The 14,984-nt window shown below is 46.2% G+C and overlaps 1 protein-coding gene and 2 non-coding genes across 4 annotated transcripts in view; 1 reads left to right on the top strand and 2 right to left on the bottom strand.

Moving 5' to 3' along the window:
- Positions 1–14,984, top strand: part of LOC139054901 (uncharacterized) — a 443,055-nt gene that overhangs the window by 89,876 nt on the left and 338,195 nt on the right. The window lies entirely within an intron of this gene.
- TRNAS-GGA (transfer RNA serine (anticodon GGA)) lies at positions 9,463–9,536 on the bottom strand. Its single transcript has one exon. It is a non-coding gene; the product is annotated as a tRNA-Ser (tRNA).
- TRNAS-GGA (transfer RNA serine (anticodon GGA)) lies at positions 10,023–10,096 on the bottom strand. Its single transcript has one exon. It is a non-coding gene; the product is annotated as a tRNA-Ser (tRNA).

Raw genomic sequence — 14,984 nt, 5'->3', positions numbered from 1 at the left:
ACAAGGCACTGGGGGAATATGGCGTAGGCACTAGGAACAGCAGGGGAGAGTTATTAGTAGAGTTTGCGGAACAGAATATTATGCGGATAATGAATGCCTTCTTCCGCAAGCGGGATAGCCGAAAGACTAGAAATGAAATAGACTTCATACTCTGCGCTAACCCTGGCATCATACAAGATGTGGACGTGCTCAGCAAGGTGCGCTGCAGCGACCATAGGATGGTAAGAAGTCGGATTAGCCTAGACCTGAGGAGGGAACGGAAAGTGGCACATAGGAAGCCGATCAATGAGTTAGCGGTAAGAGGGACAATAGAGGAGTTCCAGATCAAGCTACAGAACAGGTATTCAGCTTTAACGCAGGAAGAGGACCTTAGTGTTGAAGCAATGAACGACAATCTTGTGGGCATCATTAAGGAGTGTGCAATCGAAGTCGGTGGTAACTGTGTTAGGCAGGATACCAGTAAACTATCGCAGGAGACGAAAGATCTGAACAAGAAATGCCAAGGTATGAAAGCCTCTAACCCTACAGCCAGAATAGAACTCGTGGAACTTTCAAATTTAATCAACAAGCGTAAGACAGCGGACATAAGGAAGTATGATATGGATAGAATTGACCATGCCCTCAGGAACGGAGGAAGCCTAAAAACAGTGAGGAAGAAACTAGGAATTGGCAAGAATCCGATGTATGCGTTAAGAGACAAAGCCGGCAATATCATTACTAATATGGATGAGATAGTTCAAGTGGCTGAGGAGTTCTATAGTGATCTATACAGTACCAGTGGCAGCCACGACGATAATGCAAGAGAGAATAGTCTAGAGGAATTCGGAATCCCAAAAGTAACGCCGGAAGAAGTAAAGAAAGCCTTGGGAGATATGCAAAGGGGGAAGGGAGCTGGGGAGGATCAGGTAACAGCAGGTTTGTTGAAGGATGGTGGACAGATTGTTTTAGAGAAATTGGCCACCCTTTATACGCAATGCCTCATGACCTCGAGCGTACCGGAATCTTGGAAGAACGGTAACATAATCCTAATCCATAAGAAAGGGGACGCCAAAGACTTGAAAAAAATAGACCGATCAGCTTACTGTCAGTTGCCTACAAACTATTTACTAAGGTAATCGCAAATAGAATCAGGAACTCCTTAGACTTCTGTCAAGCAAAGAACCCGGCAGGATTCCGTAAAATCTGCTCTACAATAGACCATATTCACACTATCAATCAGGTGTTTGAGAAATGTGCGGAATATAACGAACCCTTATATATAGCTTTCATTGATTACGAGAAAGCGTTGGATTCTGTCGAAACCTCAGCAGTCGTGGAGGCATTACGCAATCAGGGTGTAGACGAGTCTTATGTAAAAATACTGAAGGATATCTGCAGCGGCTCCACAGCCACCGAAGTCCTTCATAATAAAAGCAACAAGATCCCAATAAAGGAAGGCGTCAGGCAGGGAGATACGATCTCTTCAATGCTATTCACAGCGTGTTTACAGGAGGTATTCAGAGAACTGGATTGTAAAAGATTGGGGATAAAAGTTAATGGAGAATACCTTAGTAACTTGCTATCAGCTGATGATATTGCCTTGCTTAGTAAATCAGGGGACCAATTGCAGTGCATGCTCACTGACCTGGAGAGGCAAAGCAGAAGAGTGGGTCGAAAAATTAATCTGCAGAAAACTAAAGTAATGTTTAACAGTCTCGGAAGAGAACAGCAACTTACAATAAGTAGCGAGGCACTTGAAGTGATAAGGGAATACATCAATTTAGGGCTGGTAGTGACGGCGGATCCGGATCATGAGACTGAAATAATCAGAAGAATAAAAATGGCCTGAGGTGCGTTTGGCAGGCATTCTCAGATCCTGAACAGCAGGTTGCCATTATCCCTCAAGAGTAAAGTGTATAATAGCGGTGTCTTACCAGTACTCGCCGACGGAGCAGAAACCTGGATGCTTACGAAAAGGGTTCTACTCAAATTGAGGACGACGCAACGAGCTATGGAAAGAAGAATGATGGCTGTAACGTTAAGGGATAAGAAAAGAGCAGATTGGGTGAGGGAATAAACGCAAGTTAATGGCATCTTAGCTGTAATCAGGAAAACGAAATGGGCACGGGCGGACATTTAAAGAGGAGGGAAGATAACCGATGGTCATTAAGGGTAACGGACTGGATTCCAAGGGAAGGGAAGCGTAGCAGGGGGCAGCAGAAAGTTAGGTGGGCGGATGAGATTCAGATGTTTGCAGGGATGACATGGCCACAATTAGTACATGGCCGGGGTTGGAGAAGTATGGGAGACGCCTTTGCCCTACAGTGGGTGTAACCAGGCTGATAATGTTGATGAAATGGTGGCGAGGCATTTCTTTTCAGTCGTAGAATAATTGCCTTCTGCTTTTGACAGCAACCAGATAGCAAAAGATATCACCCGTTCAAGTCCGTCTTTCCTCTGGACTAGGACGGCACCGAGGCCTAGCCTACTGGCATCAGTGTGGATTTCGGTATCGGCATCCTCGACAAAGTTTGCAAGTAACGGCAGCGAGTGCGTGCGTCGTTCGAGTTCTTGAAATGCGTCGCCCTGCGGCGTTTTCCACTAGAACTCGACATCACAATTGGTTAGATGTGTTAGTGGCTCCGCGATGCGTGAAAAGTCCTTGAGAAAGCGCCTATAGTAGGCACACATGCCAAGGAATCTGCGCACTGCCTTCTTGTCAATTGGCTGCGGGAACATTGCGACGGCAGGTGTCTTCTGCGGGTCGGGGCGTACTCCAGATTTGCTGATGACGTGGCCTAGGAACAGAAGCTCATCGTAAGCGAAGCGGCACTTTCCGGCTTCAAATTGAGCCCTGATGACTTGATGGCCTCTAACACTGTCACAAGCCGCCTAAGGGGATCGTCGAAATTTCCGGCGAAGACAACGACGTCATCCAAGTAAACAAGGCACGTCTGCCACTTCAATCCTGCTAACAGCGTGTCCATGACGCGCTGAAACGTTGCAGGTGCCGAGAACAGTCCGAATGGCATGACCTTGAAATCGTAGGGACCATCCGGCGTGAAGAAGGCGGTCTTTTCGCGATCCCTCTCGTCGACTTCTATTTGCCAGTAGCCTGACTTGAGGTCCATCGAGAAGAAGTATTTAGCGTTGCAGAGCCGATCCAATGCGTCGTCTATCCGTGGAAGGGGGTATACGTCCTTCTTCGTGATCTTGTTCAGTCGACGATAATCGATGCAGAAACGTTGGGTTCCGTCTTTTTTCTTCACCAGGACTACAGGAGATGCCCAGGGACTCTTCGACGTCTGGATGATGTCACTGCGCCGCATTTCGTCGAGGTAATGCCTAATAGCTTCACACTCTCGCGTCGAAGCTCGGTAATCGCTCTGGCGGAGTGGTCGAGCGTACTCTTCGGTTATTATGCGATACTTTGCAACTGTTGTTTGTCGAATCATCGATGACGTCGAAAAGCAGTATTTGTATCGTCGGAAAAGACTTCTGAGCTGTAGCTGCTTGCTCATGGTGAGACCTGGATTTACGTCGAAGTTTGGTTCGGGAACTGTGGTCATCGGGTCAGATGCAGCAGACTCCGATAGGACAAACGTATTGCTGGTTTCCAGAATTTGCTCGATGTACGCGATCGTCGTGCCCTTGTTGATGTGCTTCAACTCCTGGCTCAAGTTTGTCAGCAACACTTTCGTTTTTCCTCCGTGCAGTCGAGCGATTCCTCTTGAGACGCAAATTTCACGGTCTAGCAGTAGGCGTTGGTCACCCTCGATGAGGCCTTCTACGTCGGCAGGTGTTTTGGTGCCGATGGAAATGATAATGCTGGAGCGGGGCGGAATGCTGACTTAACTTTCGAGCACGCTCAAGCCATGGTGGTTACGGGAGCTCTCCGGTGGTATCGCTTGATCTTCCGACAGTGTTGTCGACTTCGACGGTAGGTCGATGACTGCGAGGTGTTGGTTTAGGAAGTCCATGCCAAGAATGACGTCGCGTGAACGTTGCTGGAATATAAGGAAGGTGTCAGAGTAAGTCCGGTCATGAACGGTAATTTTTGCCGTACAGATTCCAGTCGGCGTGATGAGGTGTGCTCCAGTGGTCCGAATTTGAGGCCCGTTCGATGCAGTCTTAACTTTCTTCAACTGGGCGGTGATGGGTCCCGTCATGACGGAGTAATCGGCTCCTGTGTCTACTGAGGCGGTGACTGCATGGCCGTCGAGAAGCACGTCGAGGTCGGTGGTTCTTTTTCTTGTGTTACAGTTAGGTATTGGCGTCTGATCACGGCTGCTTCGCGTAGACCTGTGGCTGATACCTGGCGTCATCAGGCTGGCTTTCGTCAGCGGCGGAGGATTTTGGTCTGTTCGACGAACAGCAACCGCCTCTCCATCGGTTGCTGCTTTTTGTTTTCCGGATATGGGCTCTCAGTGCGGCCACGGGCTGGGCCAGTGTATGGGCGGCGCTGCGGCGATAGGTAGCAGCCTGGTGATGCCGAACGGGATGGTCGTCGAGGACTCCACTGCGTGGCGGTGAGGTAGTCGGAGATATCGCGAGGTCGTTGGCCAAGCTGTGGTCTCGGCGCTTTAACGGCGAACCCTCGGAGTCCCATCTCCCGGTATGGGCACGATGGTTGATGTGCCCGGCTTCTCTGAAGTGATAACAAAACGGACGGTGGTCGGGGGTGCGCCAAATGTCAATCTTAGAGTGCTGCGTGGGGTAATGGGTTGAGCGCTGGCGGCGGGGGTGGTGGCGGACGAAGGAACTGTGCCGTCACTGGGCAGTGCCTTGGGCGTGGAGGTTGAACGTGACGGCGGGCTACAGTGGCGTATGTCATCGCTTGCGGCTGAGGCTGCGGTGATTCAGGGGCTACTCCGAATTGTTGTTGGAGCTCCTCACGGACGGCGTCGGCAATTGCAGCCGCTTGAGGCTGTGATGAAGGGAACAGCTTCTGTAGCTCCTCCCGCACGACCACTCGGATTGTCTCGCGCAAATCGTTGGTAGCAAGTGATTGAACTCCAGCGTGGTTTGTCGAGTTTGTGCGGCGGTTGAATTGCCGGTTCCGCATTCCCAGTGTCTTCTCGATGGTGCTGGCCTCGCGAAGAAATTTGTCGATGGTCTTCGGTGGGCTCCGTACCACTCCGGCGAAAGTTCCTTCTTCACACCAGGCATTAGTAGACGGGCTTTCTTCTCCTCGGACATTTCCGGGTCGGCGTAGCGGAATAGGCGGCTTATTTCTTATGTAAAAGTCACGGTGGTCTCATTAGACAGCTCCACTCGTGTTTGTAGTAGTGGTTGGGCTCATTCTCGGCGTAAGACGTTTGTGAATGTCTGCAGGAAGCCGCTTCGGAACAGGTCCCATGTCGTTAGGGCAGCTTCTCGGTTCTAGAACCATGTTCTGGTGGCGTCTTCCAATGCGAAAAAGACATGTCGAAGTTTGTCGTCACTCTTCCAGCTGTTAAAAGCAGCGACCCTCTCTTATGTCTCAAGCCAGGTTTCCGGGTCCTCGTATTTTTAACCGCAAAACTTCGGAGGCTCCCTGGGCTGCTGTAGCGCGAGGGGGGACGCTGGGGTCGCCATTGGGGTTGACTTGGCGACGATCTTCCTGGTCGTCTCAGGCAAAAGTCCATGCTCCGGGGGCAGCCCTTGCAGCCTGCGGCTACCTCGCTGGTTCTTGGTGACGTTGGTGCTGTGTTCCGCGTTCGGGCTTGGGTCACGGCTTTGTGGTGGCGTCCGGTACATTAATGCAAAGCACTTCCACCAGATGCCACGTGGTAGTGATGGTAGAGCACACAGGAAGAAAACTGTGAATGGCGAAACTAACTTTATTGGGCGAACCTGTGCCCGCAAAAACAGGCTACACTTATCCCGCAATGATAGCGGCGAAAACAGTCGGCGATCGTCGAAAATCTGATCAACGGGTCAAGCGCGCCGGCTTTTATGCATGAATCGTCGAATGTTCCAGACTAATCGCTGGGACTCGCGTGTCTTCCAGAAAGTTCTAGACTATTCGCCTCGCGCTTACATGCAATCAGATTACGCAAGGTTAGGCGACAACGGACAGCGGATAGAAGCATCGATAACATTCTAGAAACTTCCGATACATGTAGACGCGTCCTGCGCTGAGCGATAACATTTGTTAGCGCTGAAACGTGGTCACCCGAGAAAGATAAACATATTCACGTGTCAATAGTAACTCGCATATTGTTGTTCTAACAGAAACTGGGCTTACCCCTGAAATTAATGATACTGAAATATTTCCTGATAACAACTCTTACAATGTTTATCGTCATCATCGTAGAACTAAAAGGGGAGGCGCGTCCTGCTAGGCATAAAAAAGTTTTGTTCCTTTCTAATTGATCCGAAATCTGATCTTGAAATTGTTTGGTGTGCATTCTCATCATCATCGACTAAGGTACTTATAGGTGTGTGTTATCGACCACCTGACTTTCGCCAATCCTTTGCGGATGAATTTCGCAATAGCATAGCCACAGCTGTTGAGCTATTTCCTTCTGATTACATGTACATTTTCGGAGATTTTAATTATCCCGTTATTGATTGGTCTTTCTTGTTTTTTTCCCTGTCGTAAATCTATGGACTCTGGAGATTTTAATTTATTTCAGGTCATTAACGAACCCACTCGTGGTCAAAATTTGTTGGACCTAATGCTTACCTCTGCTCCTGATACAGTCGGACAAATACTCACCTTCAATGGATTCCGTGATCATGAATTACTACAAAAACTTCTTTACATACCACTTGAAGATATCAGCTTTACATACGAGAAAATAAGAAACTACAATAAAGGTAACTATGAAGATATGAATTCCGAGCTTGAAGCGCCAAGAAGTTATGCCCTCTTTCTCTGCAGGTCCCGTTGATGAAAACTGTACTCTTTTCAAAGACAAAATGTCTTCGCTAGTTGACAAGCATGTCCCATTGATTACCATATCTAATAGCAATACTAAACTATGGTTCAACAAGAACCTTTGTAGGTTAAAAAAAGGAAAAAACGCTTATACCAGAAAGCCAGGCAAAGCCCGAAAGCTTGGGTCAAGCACAAAAATATTTGAAGCTTACGGCTCTGCTATATCTGCTACCAAAGATAAATATTACAGCCATTATCTACCATCACTCGTCAAATCGGACTCAAGAAGGTTTGGAAAACAATTTCACCGGACAATGGCTCAACTCGCACTTCCCTGCACGGACCCAGCAATATACATCTAGCTGACCACGAGTGCCCTGTCGCTTTTAACAATTTTTTTTCATCACTGCTTACAACGGAGGATCAGTCCACTGTACCCCTTATCCCTGAACCGAACTACCCTTACATGGAGCCTATTAACATCACCGTCGAAGTTACATCTCGTCTAATTGCGAACCTTATTTTATCTACATCTGCCGGTATTGATAAGATTAGCTCCAAAATACTAACGAACTCTGTTTCCGTTTCGAGCCGAATAATATTTCAGATATTTCGACAATCATTTATCATCCACTCGCCTCCCTTCTGACTGAAAAATTGCTAAGGTAGTGCCTGTATTTAAGGCGGGAGATAGAAATTCGCCTGCTAACTACCATCCTATCTCCTCAACTTGCATTTCTTGTAAACTACTTGAACGTATCATCACTTCTCATGTCTACAGCCACCTTGAGTCAAATAATTTCTTTTTACTAACCAACATGGCTTCAGGAAAGGGTTTTCATGCGATTCACAGCTATTTGAACTTACAACCGACCTATATTATAGCATGAATAACAACGAACAATCCTGTTGCATTTTCCTTGATCACTCAAAAGCCTTTGACCTTGTCGCTCATTGTCGTCTAATCTCGAAATTATCTTCAATCCGGCTAGATTTGGTAACTTTTCTTTGGCTACGGAATTTTTTGTCACTTCGCCAGCAGTTCACACTTGTTAACAGTGCGTATTCACCCCCTTGCTATGTCACTTCTGGTGTTCCACAAGGCATCGTTTTAGGACCCTTACTATTTCTAATGTACATCAACGACCTGCCTACTAACATATCTTCTTCCATCCGTCTTTTTGCGGATGATTGCATAATTTACCGCACCATTAATTCTATCGACGATCACATCGCACATAAAAATGACCACAAGAATGTATCTGATTGGTGTAGTCTAAATGTAACGTTATCACTTTTAGCCGTAAGCATGTCAATTCTAAGTTCATCTACTTTCATCTCTCTCAGGTCTCGGAAGCATCTTCATATAAATATCTCGGAGTTCACCTAGCTCTTAACCTGTCCTGGGCATCCCACGTCACCACCATTTGTGCCAAAGCCTCACGAACTTTGGGGTATTTACGAAGAAACTTAAAATACGCCTCAACCAGCATTGGGAAGCTTGCATATGCAACATTTGTCCGGCCTCGGCTAGAATTTGCAAGCCCTGGGTCGTCGCCTCATCAAAAATATCTAATCAATTTGCTAGAAGCCGTACAGAACAAAACAGCACGTTTTATTGCTTGCGATTATAACTATTCTCATGGCGTAACTGAGATTAAAAAAAATCATGACATCATTGCACTTGAAAGTCGCCGCTGTGTCACACTTGCCTGTTTGTTCCACAAGTACATTCATGGTAATTGGCTGTCTTCACTACCTCTGGAAAGGCCTTTGCGCATGTGAAAACTCCTCCATAACAATTTCAGTCACTCGCGCATCTTCGGTCACACATTAACCTTCAACAGCTCTGCGCTTCCACGTGCCATTTCTCTGTGGAATGATCTGCCCTCCACTATCGCTTCCATAACAAACCATGATTCCTTCCGCAACCAAGTCAGCAGTCATCTTTCAATAACACCCTTTTAATCTCTTCACCGACTTATTGCTTTTCATGGTTATATTTCAGTTGCATTGTGGTTTGTACTGTGCATCTGTTACATTTTGAAAGTATGCTGTATCTCTTGTGTTTGAATGCTTTGTAGTAGAAATGTATAGGTGCCACTTGCTACATAATTTGTTTACTAGCCCTTGTAGTAATATTTCCATTTACACCTCCCCCCATTACGTCATGCTCCTACGGGGGCTTGTGAGGTATTTGTAAATAAATAAATAATATATATTAATAAACAGTCGCGTACGTGGAAACAGGCTCGCGCTTATACGAATAAAGCACTGGCTTAAAACGGTGGCAGTCTTCCACCATCAGCAAACTGCGCGGCGAATCAGTGAGAAGCACTTCCCAATGTAATACATTTTTATCAAACAGCGCGAATAACGGGACACAGAAAAGAGTCTAAAGAGTGTGGCCGTAGCAACAAGCCCGGCTAGTCTTTATTCCAATGTAGCAACTTTAGCAGGGACAATGGATTTTGACGTAGTAGTTCTGCAGAAACCCGAAAGGTGGAGAGAAGTAATGAATAAAGGAAAAAGAGACATTCACCCGTTCGTAGCAATAGCTACAAAGGAAACCCATACGGGTTCCTCGAAGGAAAATCCTCATAGTTGAAGAAAAATTCGGCCTGGTCCGGGACTCGAACCCGGGACCACCGCCTTTCCGGGGCGGCCGCTCTACCATCTGAGCTAACCAGGCGGCTAGCAGATGGCAGGGCGAAGTCGAATTTGTCGACAACACGAAGCAAAGGCAAGAGTTTGACGTAGTAGTTCTGCGGAAACCCGAAAGGTGGAGAGAAGTAATGTATAAAGAAACAAGAGACATTCACCCGTTCGTAGCAATAGCTACAAAGGAAACCCATACGGGTTCCTCGAAGGAAAATCCTCACAGTTGAAGAAAAATTTGTCCTGGTCCGGGACACGAACCCGGGACCACCGCCTTTCCGGGGCAGGCGCTCTACCACATGAGCTAACCAGGCGGCTAGCAGATGGCAGGGTGAAGTCGAATTAGTCGACAACACGAAGAAAAGGCAAGAGTTTGACGTAGTAGTTCTGCAGAAACTCGAAAGGTGGAGAGAAGTAATGAATAAAGGAAAAAGAGACATTCACCCGTTCGTAGCAATGGCTACAAAGGAAACCCATGCGGGTTCCTCGAAAGAAAATCCTCATAGTTGAAGAACAATTCGGCCTGGTCCGGGACTCGAACCCGGGGCCACCGCCTTTCCGGGGCGGCCGCTCTACCATCTGAGCTAACCAGGCGGCTAGCAGATGGCAGGGTGAAGTCGAATTTATCGACAACACGAAGCAAAGGCAAGAGTTTGACGTAGTAGTTCTGCGGAAACCCGAAAGGTGGAGAGAAGTAATGAATAAAGAAACAAGAGACATTCACCCGTTCGTAGCAATAGCTACAAAGGAAACCCATACGGGTTCCTCGAAGGAAAATCCTCATAGTAAAAGAAAAATTCGTCCTGGTCCGGGACTCGAACCCGGGACCACCGCCTTTCCGGGGCGGCCGTTCTACCATCTCAGCTAACCAGGCGGCTAGCAGATGGCAGGGTGAAGTCGAATTTGTCGACAACACGAAGCAAAGGCAAGAGTTTGACGTAGTAGTTCTGCATAAACCCGAAAGGTGGAGAGAAGTAATGAATAAAGGAAAAAGAGACATTCACCCGTTCGTAGCAATAGCTACAAAGGAAACCCATACTGGTTCCTCGAAAGAAAATCCTCATAGTTGAAGAAAAATTCGGCCTGGTCCGGGACTCAAACCCGGGACCACCGCCTTTCCGGGACAGCCGCTCTACCACCTGAGCTAACCAGGCGGCTAGCAGATGGCAGGGTGAAGTCGAATTTGTCGACAACACGAAGCAAAGGCAAGAGTTTGACGTAGTAGTTCTGCGGAAACCCGAAATGTGGAGAGAAGTAATGAATAAATAATGAATTCACTCAAATTCGCAGATAGTCATAGTGCTAAAATCATGGAGCCCTGATGTTGTTACCTCCCTCAACATGCTGCGTTGCCTAAGAGACCATTGTTTCATCAACGTTATGCTGGAGGGTGACATGAAGGGAGTTCCAAAGAAGCGAAAATGTATACGGGATTATTCTAAAGCGGATTTCGTTTCGATTAACGAGGAATTATCCCATTGCATTCATGACTACATACCTAATTTTTCTGAATGAACCATTGAGTGAAATTGGTGTTTGTTTAAGAATAAAACGAAGTACCGGATTAATAACTTTGTGCCATTGCGTGTTATTCCTTGCGGACATCGTGCGGTGTGGTTCAATACTTATTTAAAGTGCCTTCTCAATAAAGAAAGCGCATGTTTCGCAAAGCTAAACGATCGAACAACTCTGACTTCTGAAATAAGTACCATCTCACATTTTTAGCATTTAAAAATGCAGCATGCCAAGCGAAGGATGCTTTTTTTCAGTAAGTCTCCCGTCATGACTTATAGAACATCCTAAAAATTTTGGAGCATAATTGGTGCTTCGAAAGACAGCATAATCTCAATAAAAAATAATGATGGTGTCCCTATTGCACTTTCTCAATGCTGTTCACATCACATCACTTTATTTTCCTTAAAGACCCCTTTCGGAGTGTTACATAAGGGGTGGGGTTTACAAGATGCAGGCGTTCACAGAAGTCGAAAATGTGGATGGACAGGTTATGGCAGTGACATGGTGGGGAAGGCCGTTCCAGTTCGTGAAAAAAATGAGTTCATGAAGGTAGTAGTACGGGCTCATGGACGCAAAACTTGAAGAGGGTGACCGATGCGATGGGATTTGCGTGGTGGAGGTGCGCAGATGTATGGTTCTTGTCTTAGGGGCAAATAAAAAAAACTTGTGATACAAAACAAGTCTGGCAATGCGACGGTGAGCAGAAAGATCACACAAACCTGACTGTAATTTTAGAGATGATATGCTAACGTCGTATGAGTATGAAGCGTGAATAAATATGGTAGCTCGATTTTGTACAGCTTCGATGGCATTTGTTAAATATGCTTGATGAGGGTTCCAGATGGGCGATGCGTATTCCAGTTTAGTTCTGGTAAGTAAGATGTATGCTTGTTTTCTGACGTGTTGAGGGGCTTCCCTCAGGTGACGTTTTAAGAAACCTAACGTTTTATTAGCTGATGATATTAGGTAGTTACGTGCAGTCGCCAAGATAAGTCATGAGAAATGGTGATACCTAATTGTTGGTAAGACTGGACGAGGTCAACAGGGGAGTTAGAAACGGTATATTGAAAAGCAAAAGGGTTGCGACGGCGGTGAAAAGACATGTACTTACATTTGTTAGGGTTGAGTGTCATCATCCACTGCGAACACCAATTTAGCACGAGGTTTAGGTTTGCCTGAAGGGATTCTTGGTCAGAAGAGTTAGTTACCGAACGATCAATAACACAATCATCAGCGAACAAGCGGATATGGCAAGATACGCGCTGGGATAAGTCGTTTATGTAAATGAGGAATAACAAGGGACCGAGGACGCATTCCTGCGGGACGCCAGAGGTGACTGGGAGCGGGTTGGAGGATTGGTTATTAATGAAGACAGACTGAGAGCGATGCGTGAGGAATTCGTTAATCCACGCGATGATGTTTGGATGTAGGTTTAACTGGGAAAGTTTAAGAAGAAAGCGTTGATGAGGTACTTTATCGAATGCCTTAGCGAAGTCTAAGAAGATGCCGTCAGTTTGTAGATTAATATCAAGGTTGGCGTGAATGTGATGAAGAAAAATGGCTAGTTGAGTCTCGCACGAAAAACCCTTACGAAAACCATGCTGTGACGGATGAAAGAAGTTATTGGAATCTAAGAATTGCATGATTTGGGAGTAAATGACGTGTTCCATGATTCTGCGGGGAATACTTGTTAATGAAATGGGCCGATAATTAAGAGGTGAATCAGCATTACCTGTTTTGTGCACGGGAACGACCTTCCCCACTTTCCAGTCATCTGAAATGGTTCCTTCGAAGAGTGATTGTGAAAACAATAAACAGAAAATACTGGAACAGGCTGGGTTAGCATTTTTCAAAATTTTTGGGTTGATGTAATCTATGCCGGCGGCAGATGAATTGTTTATTTTATCTATTATGCACGAAATTCCACTACTGCTGAAAGTTATGGCGTCCATGGCTGTAGTAATAATAAGTGGTAATGTAAAACATGGTGCTTCGGATTCGTCGGTAAAAACGGATGAAAATGCAGTGTTAAAGGTGTCTGCACAGTCGGAATCAGCCACCATTTCACCAGCATTGTTAGTGAGGGTGATAGCGCGCGCTTCCTTAGGGTTTATCACCTTCCCCAATTTCTTGGGGTAATCAACTATCATTTTTCGCAATACTACTTCCTAAAATGAACGCTTAGCACTTCCGATCTCGGCCAAGTATGCGTTCTCAGCTTCATAACATTTTTCACATGCGTGGGGGTTTGCGTGGCGCTTCGCTGTACGAAATGCGCGTTTTTTCTTGTTTTCGAGCCTTTTCGTTGTCTTTGTGAACCAGGGTTTCTGATTACTCTTTCGTGAACTGCATGACGGAATGTATTTATTTGTTAGTTCGATAACTTTATGTTTGAAGAGGGTCCAGTTCTCATTCACACTTCTGGAAAGATGGGACGTTTCAAAGACCGACAGAAAGTTTGTTATTTCAGAGTTGATTGCTTCGTAGTTTCCTTTATCATGGAGCTTAATATTTTTCTGGGAAGCTTTTTTTAAAATTCAGGCGAGAAGTTAAAGTTGGCATGGATTACTTTATGGTCGCTGATTTCACGGAGGCCTGCAATGAAATTAAGACTGTCTGGATGAGTGGTCAGTATGAGATCCAGAGTGTTCGCTGCTTCCCCTGCGACGCGTGTCGGTTCGGATACAACTTGGGTCAAGTTAAAATTAAGGCAAACGTCAATGAAGTCATTCGGCTCTTCTTTGACCAACTATGGGCTGAGGTTGGTTACTCCAGTCGATATTGGGGTAATTGAAGTCCCCAAATAGTAGGATATGTGCTTTAGGGTGCTTTCATACTAGTCTATTTAGAACATTGTGAAGCTTGCGGGGAAATAAAGGACTTTTGCGAAGTGGCCTATAACACACACCAATTAATAACGTCAGAGGTGAGGCGCGGCACATAATCCACAGCATTTCTAAGTCTGACGCGACATTAATGGCAGAGCAAGACAACTGTTCGCTGACTGCAATTAGGACTCCTCCCCCCCAAGAATACTTGCGATCAGCGCGAAAAAGATTAAAATTGGGCAGGTCAAACAGAGTTTCTGAGTCCGTGATACCGTTGTTCAGCCACGTTTCGGTTAATATAAGCAGATTGCTGCCTGACGAAGTGACAAGGTTTGATACGATATCGCGTTTCGGCAGGAAGCCGCGAATGCGAATAGTGAAACGTTGGCACATGGCGTAGGTGGGGGATAGCGCGATGACCGGCAAGGATGAATTGATTGTTAAGATATTTCTTTTACAGATTCTGAAAGTTCATCAAAAACGTAACGTTTGGGGCCAATATGCAAAGTTTGAAATCTCAGGGAAAAAGACACGCACTTCGCCATGGCAAAAGCGACAAGAAGTTTCCGGCAGTTTTGAACGCGGTGCGAAAAGTCTTCACCTACGCTGTAGTCTGTACCTTTAATGTTGAAACTTTAGAAAGAGTTGATTCTTTAGTTTTAAATGATGTAAACGTAACAATAATTGGGCGTTTCCTGTCCTTGGAGTGTCATCCGAGGCGATGGGCGCGTCCAATGTCGCTAGGGCTCAACTGGGTGTCCAGGTGGTCAGAGCAGTGGCGAATGATCAAGTCTTCTGTTAGCGAATATGTTTCAGTGAGGTTGGTATCGGGTAAACCATAGAAAAGTAGGTTATTGCGCCGAGAGTGATTCTCTGCGTCATCTAGACGAGCTTCCAGCAATTCAACTAAACGAGACGTTGCAGCCCAAGTGGCCTGCAGCCCCTCCAGATCATTGCGGAGTGTAGATGGGCTTTCGCAGTGAGCTTCTACGGCGCTGAGACACATAGTTAGATTAGTCATTTTCTGATCCATTGAGAGCAGTTGGCCCTTAAGCTCCTGCACTTCCTTAACCAATTCTGTCTGGCCAGTAGACATCTTTTTTAGTTCGCCAAGGATTACGTCTAGCTCGTCGGGGCCG

The sequence above is a fragment of the Dermacentor albipictus genome, chromosome 1 (assembly GCF_038994185.2).
Source record: "Dermacentor albipictus isolate Rhodes 1998 colony chromosome 1, USDA_Dalb.pri_finalv2, whole genome shotgun sequence".
NCBI lineage: Eukaryota > Metazoa > Arthropoda > Arachnida > Ixodida > Ixodidae > Dermacentor > Dermacentor albipictus.
The sequence above is the reverse complement of the archived record's forward strand: the minus strand, read 5'-3'. Positions and strand labels throughout refer to the sequence as shown.